The sequence below is a fragment of the Balaenoptera acutorostrata genome, chromosome 5 (assembly GCF_949987535.1).
Source record: "Balaenoptera acutorostrata chromosome 5, mBalAcu1.1, whole genome shotgun sequence".
Classification (NCBI taxonomy): domain Eukaryota; kingdom Metazoa; phylum Chordata; class Mammalia; order Artiodactyla; family Balaenopteridae; genus Balaenoptera; species Balaenoptera acutorostrata.
Genome location: NC_080068.1, coordinates 24,686,176 through 24,694,478, shown reverse-complemented (window position 1 = coordinate 24,694,478; position 8,303 = coordinate 24,686,176).

The following is an 8,303-nucleotide window of genomic DNA, read 5'->3' as shown; positions in this document are numbered from 1 at the left end:
GAATTGAGGTATAACTGCTATTATTTATTAATTTTAAAAAATTCTCACCTTTTTTTCCCATATTATTCACATTACCTATGTTTCTCAACCCAGCTAAACATTAGAAGCACTTGGGTTGCTTTTTTTTTTTTTTTTCCCTTTGGCTGCATTGGGTCTTCTTTGTTGTGCACGGGCTTTCTGTAGTTGTGGCAAGCAGGGGCTACTCTTTGTTGTGGTGCGTGGACTTCCCATTGTGGTGTCTTCTCTTGTTGCAGAGCATGGGCTCTAGGCGCCTGGGCTCAGTAGTTGTGGCACACGGGCTTAGTTGTTCCACGGCATGTGGGATCTTCCCGGATCAGGGCTCAAACCCATGTCCCCTGCATTGACAGGCAGATTCTTAATCACTGCGCCACCAGGGAAGTCCTGGGTTGCTTTTAAAATTACCATTGACCCACCCCAAGTCAACTGAATCCAAATCTCAGATATTACACACACACAAAAACACAACAAAAGACTTCCTAGGTGGTTCTAATAGGAAGCCAGGGTTAAGAATGTTGATTTATTCCAAAGTGTGAGATGGGACCTAAATGAACTGATTTGACAGTCCTCTCTTGCATAACTATCGTCACCAGTAAATCTGTGGATGTGAGTCAAGAATTAAGAATTAAGGGTAAAGTGACTTGAAATCTGAAGACCACACCCAGATTTTACACTCTCACTAAATATGATCGAGTATCTATATCTGAGTTTGAAATTTTAAAAATCTCCAAAATGACTTCTACAGCTAGTTAGAAAGCTAGATACATATACAAATACACACATATATATGTATATATGATTATGTATTTCAGTTTTCTCTCTTGTAGTGGGTCCTTGCCAACTATTTGCTTTAATAACACAGAAATAGTTTTAGTATAGATCATTACACATTTAGGGTCCTTGTTTGGTGCCTGATAACCAGTTGTGATAGCAGAAGTAATAGTAGTTATAGCACTAAGAGTTAATATTTTTTAACATATTTATTGGAGTATAATTGCTTTATAATGGTGTGTTAGTTTCTGCTTTATAACAAAGTGAATCCGTTATACATATACATATGTCCCCATATCTCTTCCCTCTTCCATCTCCCTCCCTCCCACCCTCCCTATAAGAGTTAATATTTACTTAGTGTTACTATAAGGAAATTACTATCCTATGTACTTGACATAAGTGAATTTTAGTCTATTTTGTATGCACCCTTATTATCTTCATTTTATATGCTCCATAGAAATGTGTCTGTTGCATTATGCTTTAATGCTTTCCTTTGAATTTTATAAGGGTAGAAATGCCCATTTGAACATGATTTTGCTTTTTGCAAAAGTATAGTCAGAGATATTATCGCACTACAATAATAATCACAATGAAAGCGAATATACTGAAATCAGTAATAAGGAAAACATATCTCTAAAGACAAATTGTCTTCATTCTTTTATCAAACAAACAAAATTTACTTAACCCAATATGTTTCCTATTATGAAATTTTTACTAAATTCAGCACAGAAGAACACTAATATATTCTTATATTAATATATTCTTGTGATGGTCACTTTTTTTTTTTTTTTTTGGCCACACCATGGGGCATGTGGAACTTCTGTGACCAGGGATCAAAACTGTACCCCCTGCAGTGGAAGCGCGGAGTCTTAACCACTGGACCACAAGGGAAGTCCCACATTTTTCTTTCTACTCCTCTTAATTTAGTTTACTTTTTTACTTCTAATTGGCCTACTTTCTATTATATTTGATTTTGTAAATCGATACCAATTGTTTTTCTAGAATAGGGACAATACAAATGTGAAATAAATGTCTTTAAATGACCAGGACTGCATTTCAATCTAGACCTTAGAGAAAATTCCATACCTAAAGTTCAGGTCAGAGGATATGTTGCTCTGTCCTATGGATAAAAATATTCTATTATCAAATTTAAATGCTTAGCTGAAGTAGCATTTCTTGTTACTAGGGTTGCACTGATTAATTAGCTTATCTGTTCCTCCTTCCTTCTTTCTTTCCTTCCATATATTTTATTGAGAATCTACTATATGCCAGCTCTTTCTACACTTTAGGAATATAGATAGGGTCTCTGCTTTCATGACACTTATTTCTAGTATTTAGGAAAGAAACACATAGTCCTGTAGAAAATATTGTCCAAGGTAAATAAATAATCTTTTCCTACATTTCCTCTGATGAAAAAAAATGTCTATATAATTATCTCATCCTTATCTTCTGTCACTGAAGGAAGGAATCATCTCTGCCCTGTTTTCTGGTGTCTAAGCATATTCATGCTCCTAAAAGCATCAGTGAACATCACCTAGAAAATTGAGCTTATCAGCCACAAAGTCCTATAGGGAGACAATCTTCTGCATAGAATTCATGCTCATTCTGAACAAGGGACGGGGCTCCTCCAAAGCAAAGGATCACTGAGAACCAGACTCCAAAGCAACTGTATAGCATATGACAATTGCCAATTTTAGACTATTTCAATAAACTCAATCTTTATCACTGTGGCACAGCTGGTGGCAAGGGGATTGGAAAGGCTGGTAAGCTATGCGCTGTGAGGGTCAGAATTATGTGTTTGGAATAGTGGCTTTTGAGCAAATGCATGTCACGTTACAGATCACAAAATCTTACCTAGTCAAACAGTGTTTATAGTTCTTCACAAAAGGATAAGTCCCACATATATGCAATATGGTGAGGATTCATGGTTTCCCTTCTACACATTTTATTTTTCCCCCAAGTGTTGAGAAAGATAATAATTGAAGGGGGATTTTTTTCCAGGAAGAGTGGTCAGGGGAAATATCTCTGAGAAAATGGCGTTTAAAAATAAAGGAAGAGGGGCTTCCCTGGTGGCACAGTGGTTGAGAATCTGCCTGCCAATGCAGGGGACGCGGGTTCGAGCCCTGGTCTGGGAAGATCCCACATGCCGCGGAGCAACTAGGCCCGTGAACCACAATTACTGAGCCTGTGCGTCTGGAGCCTGTGCTCCGCAACAAGAGAGGCCGCGATAGTGAGAGGCCCGCGCACCGCGATGAAGAGTGGCCCCTGCTCGCCGCAACTAGAGAAAGCCCTCGCACAGAAACGAAGACCCAACACAGCCAAAATAAAATGTAATTAATTAATTAATTAATTAATTAATTTAAAAAAAGAAAAAGTTCACTTTAAAAAAAAAAAAAAAAGGTAAAGGAAGAGGACTTCCCTGGAGGCACAGTGGTTGAGAATCTGCCTGCCAATGCAGGGGAGACGGGTTCGAGCCCTGGTCTGGGAAGATCCCACATGTTGCGGAGCAACTAAGCCCGTGAGCCACAACTACTGAGCCCACGTGCCACAACTACTGAAGCCCGCACACCTAGAGCCTGTGCTCCGCAAAAAGACAAGCCACCGCAATGAGAAGCTCACACACCGCAGCGAAGAGTAGCCCCCGCTCGCCACAATGAAGACCCAGCACAGCCAAAAATAAATGTAAATAAATAAATTTATTTTTTAAAAATTCATTAAAAAACAGAAGTAAAGGAAGAATAGTTTACATCTGCTAATCCCACAAGTTCTCTCCCCCACCCCCCTTCCCCTTGGCAACCACAAGTCTGTTCTCTATGTCTGTGATTCTGTTTCTCTTTTATAGATATATAGGATGTACACACAACAAGGTCCTACTGTTTATCACAGGGAACTATATTCAATATCCTGTGATAAACCGTAATGGAAAAGAATATTAAAAAAAAAAGAATGTCTCTATGTGTATAAATGGGTCACTTTGCTGTACAGCAGAGATTGGCACTACATTGTAAACCAACTATAGTTCAATTTAAAAAAAAAAAAGAGTAAAGGAAGAAGCAGTGGCTCTGTGAACAGTGAGGAAAAGAGCATTCTAGACATGTGCAAAAGCACTGGGACTTTTTTTTTCCCCATTTGAGGATCTAAAAGAAAACCAGGGTAATTCCCTGGTGGTCCAGTGGTTAGGCCTCCGCACTTTCACTGCCAAGAGCCTGGGTTCGATCCCTGGTCGGGGAACTAAGGTCCGGCAAGCCACGTGGTACGGCCAAAAAGAAAAGAAAACTAGTGCAGCTGAGGTGATGAGAGGAGGGTACCAGCCTGAGGAAAGGGCAGGGATAGCTCCCGTAAGTCATGGAATCGTTCAATGAGGCGGGGGGTGACCCAATCAGATTTACATTTAAAATTCACTTGAAATGCTGTGTTGACTCCCATGAAGGAGGGAAGCCTTAGTCCAGTTCAGAGACCACTATAGTCATCTTGCTGGGAGGGTCGTAGCCCGGACTAATGTGGTTACAGGGGAGATGGAGAGGAGAGAGTAGGTTTATGATTTTTTTTTGAAGATTGAATTAATGGAACTGGCTGATGGATTAGATATACGGGTGGGTGAGGGGCAGTGGTGAGGAAAAGGGAGGAATCAAGAACAACTTCTGGCTTGAGTACCTGAGTGGGTGATGGTGTCATTTACTATATAATGAACATAAGAAGGGGAAGAATTAAGAGCTCAGAGTTTGACATAGTAATTATGTGATGTCCATAAATCATCAACAGGGACATGGAAATTAGGCAATGAGATAAATGAGTTTGCGGCTTCAAAAGATAGGTTTGGGAATCATCAGTTATGAGTAGGTATCAAAGACAAGATCACTAAAACTGGAAACATCACCTAAATAGAGAACAAAATGAAAAAAAAAAAAAGGGTCACAGCAACCCTTGGGATCTTTAGGAACCTTTAGGTGCAGAGCCCTAGGGAACCCAACAGTTACACATCACACCGAGGGACCAAAAGAGGAGTTCTGAGGAAATCAAGAAAGGGGAGAGCTTCTCAAGCAGAAGGCCGTGGTCGACCTTGTCGAGTGCTGCTGGGAGGTTACATAAACTGAAGACAGAAATGTCTCCGTTGGATTTGGCAAAGTAGTGGTCCCTGGAGACCGGAGATGTTTCAGTGGGTGATCTGGGCAGAAGACAGAATATAGTGGGTGGAGGATGGAATGGGGTGACAGTCACTATAGCCAGTGTTTTTGAAAAGTTTTGCTATAAAAAGAGAGAGGAAAGGAGGTAGCAGCAGGAAGAAAGATCTATTTTAGGTGACACTTGAGCATGTCTGTGTGCTAATTGGATACTCCGGTTAAAAGGAAGTGATTTATTAGATAACTAATAAGAACCTGCTGCATAGCACAGGGAACTCTACTCAATACTCTGTAATGGCCTATATGGGGAAAGAATCTAAAAAAAAAAAAAAAAAAAGAGTGGATATATGTATATGTATAGCTGATTCACTTTGCTGTATACTTGAAACAACACAACATTGTATATCAACTATACTCCAATAAAAATTTTAAAAAAAAAAGAAGTGATTTATGATGTGGAGAGGGAGACATTAATTCTAAAAGCCAAGTTCTTGGGAAGGCGAAAGGGAACAAGATTCCTAGCAAAAGTGGAAGTGTTGGCCTCGATAGGCGGAAGGGTGTTTTTAGGGAAGATAAAATGAGGCAACGCTGGATGGCTTTTGGATCAGGTGGTGGAAAGATGAGGAATTTGATTCTGGAGGCTTCCTGTTTTCTAAATCAAATTTGAGGTGAGATAGTAAGCTAAAAGTAAGAAACTGAAGAGTGTGTAGAAGGTGTGACGAGAGGAAAGATATGAAAATATTCAAAGGGGAGTGGAAAAGTGAACGTACTGAAGAAACATAGTAACAATGTCGGGAGATGCCAATGTGAGGTTTACATCACCATTTTTTTATTATTATTAATTAATTAATTAATTTATTTATTTATGGCTGTGTTGGGTCTTCTTTTCTGTGCGAGGGCTTTCTCTAGTTGCGGCGAGCGGGGGCCACTCTTCATCGTGGTGCGCGGGCCTCTCACTGTCGTGGCCTCTCTTGTTGCGGAGCACAGGCTCCAGACGCGCAGGCTCAGTAATTGTGGCTCACGGGCCTAGTTACTCCGCGGCATGTGGGATCTTCCCAGACCAGGGCTCGAACCCGTGTCCCCTGCATCGGCAGGCAGACTCTCAACCACTGCGCCACCAGGGAAGCCCCTACATCACCAATTTAAAGCAAAATTGATCAGGTCAGTAGTGAGATCTTTGATGATGAGGATGACAATTATAATGGTAATGGTAATAATGATAATAATAATAATGGATATGAATGGGAATTCTCTTTGACTCTTGTCACCCAAATGTTCTCACCCCACGATGAACTGGGTGGCCGTGCTTGGTGTCACTTTCCTCCATATTTCATTCTTATTATGTTCAAAGAGGGAAGCATTTCTAGAGAGAGGAAGCCTGTTCTATCAAGTATACCGAGTGACTTGTTTCCCCAACTAGAAATTCCAAGTAAATTCTACAGATCCCTTTGGAGACCCTGATATAATCAAGCCTAACAGCAACAATAACAACAAAAGAAGCATATAATTGTAAGCGACCTGAGTAAGAGAGTTATTAAATCCATAGAATGTTCCAGTTGGAGAGGTTTGTTGAAATCATCAATTCTAACACCCTCCTTTTACAGAAGAGGAAGTAGACTCCGAAGGGACTGATCTGAGCTTTCACACTAGTCATTTGCAGCACTGTGGCAAGAACTCAGACCAGAGAGCCCATGTGAAAACCAGCACAGCACCTGGCATATGGGGAAAAAATAAATAGATGTTATTTCCTATCTCTTGTTCCTTCTCAGTGACCTTACCGTATGGTGAATGAGTCAATCGAAAAATAGTAATGCCGTCATCTTGCAACAGGTCTGTGTGACTATAGCTCAACGGACATATAGGCATTAGTATCAAAAATAAAGTAAGTCTGTGTTCTCTATCTGCAGGTTGGTTGAATCTACAGATTCAAAACTCGCAGGTATGGAGGACCGACTGTATTCACCGTACTACACCACTTTATATAAGGAACTTGAGCATCCGCATATTTGGTATCTGGCAGGGGCTCCTGGAACCAATTCCCCGTGGATACAGAGGGACGACTGTATGCCGAAATGAGTGATGAGTCATCCCGCAGTCTTGACCTAGATAGCAAATTAGGCACAGAGCTGGGATTAAAACCCTGACACCTGTGCCTTTCAGTCCTAAGGCTGTCTCCCTTAACTGTGGTGCTTGCTGTTTACCAGCTCTGTGGGAAGGGGCTTCATGGTAAAAAGGGAAATTGTTCATAAAAACATCCTTCTAAACAGCCAGCTCTAAGAGGGCAGGAAGAGGGCCTGGATTCTCTCCCATCTGGTAATTTTGACAAAGTACAGTTTACAGCTGCTCGTGACCATAGCTGTTATCGTCAGTCAGCATGCAATTCTCTGGATGTCTTCACCTGTAGATACATCCTCTCCCATCCCAGCCTTCTGGTGAAAGAGGACAAGATGGTCTTAAAAAGGACAGAAAAAGAAAAGATGCCAGTTTTTTTAAAAATGTACCCAATGAAAAGTAATAGTTTAGAACAAAAACTGAACAACCGTGTAAAAAAAAAAAAATAAGAAAAAGAAAAAAAGAGATGTATAGCAGTGAAAAAGTTTTCTGCTGGTTTTGGCTCAAGTCCCAAGTTAGTTTTTCTAGGCTGACTTTCCATATCTAGTTGGTCAAAAAAATCCATGACATAAAGTTGTTCGGAAGGGGATGTGGTTAATAAGAAAGACAAAGAAGCCCAAATTAACTGTCAAAATCATATCAAAGACTGAAATAACTAGAACTCACTTGATAATTCAAAGGAGCAAAAAAGAAAAAAAAAAGGTTATTTTTTAGCAAAGTATCCTGTTTTGAAATTCGGAAAGTTAGTAAAGGAATAAAGAGCAAAGAAATGAGTATCATTAGTTTCATGCACATTCTCCAAAAAAAAAAAAAAACAGCCATAAGCTTCCATTTCCATCTGCTGTACTTGTAGCAGAAGTTACAGGGACTTTTGGACTATGAAAGTTGTTCTACTTTGCCTGGAGAGCTAGTATGTGGTCTCAGAGAAGCAATACAGCCCACCAGTGTAGCAGGATAAATTGGCTATGAAAGCACAAACGAGTTAAAAGTGACTTCATGGGAGCTGAAGTGAACAAAGAAATTAACCAGAGGCACACAAAGTGAAGTTACAAATCAGAGTCAAGTTAACAAACAAGATGGTGAATATCTAAGACAAAGAGAATACCAAGGCAATAGGATAGCCCTTAAGACCGTAGCCTGGGGACCTCCCTGGCGGTCCAGTGATTGAGACTCCCCCTTCCAATGCAAGGGGTGCAGGTTCGATTCCTGGTCAGGGAGCTAAGATCCCACATGCCTCACTGTCAAAAAACCAAAACATAAAACAGAAGCGATATTGTAACA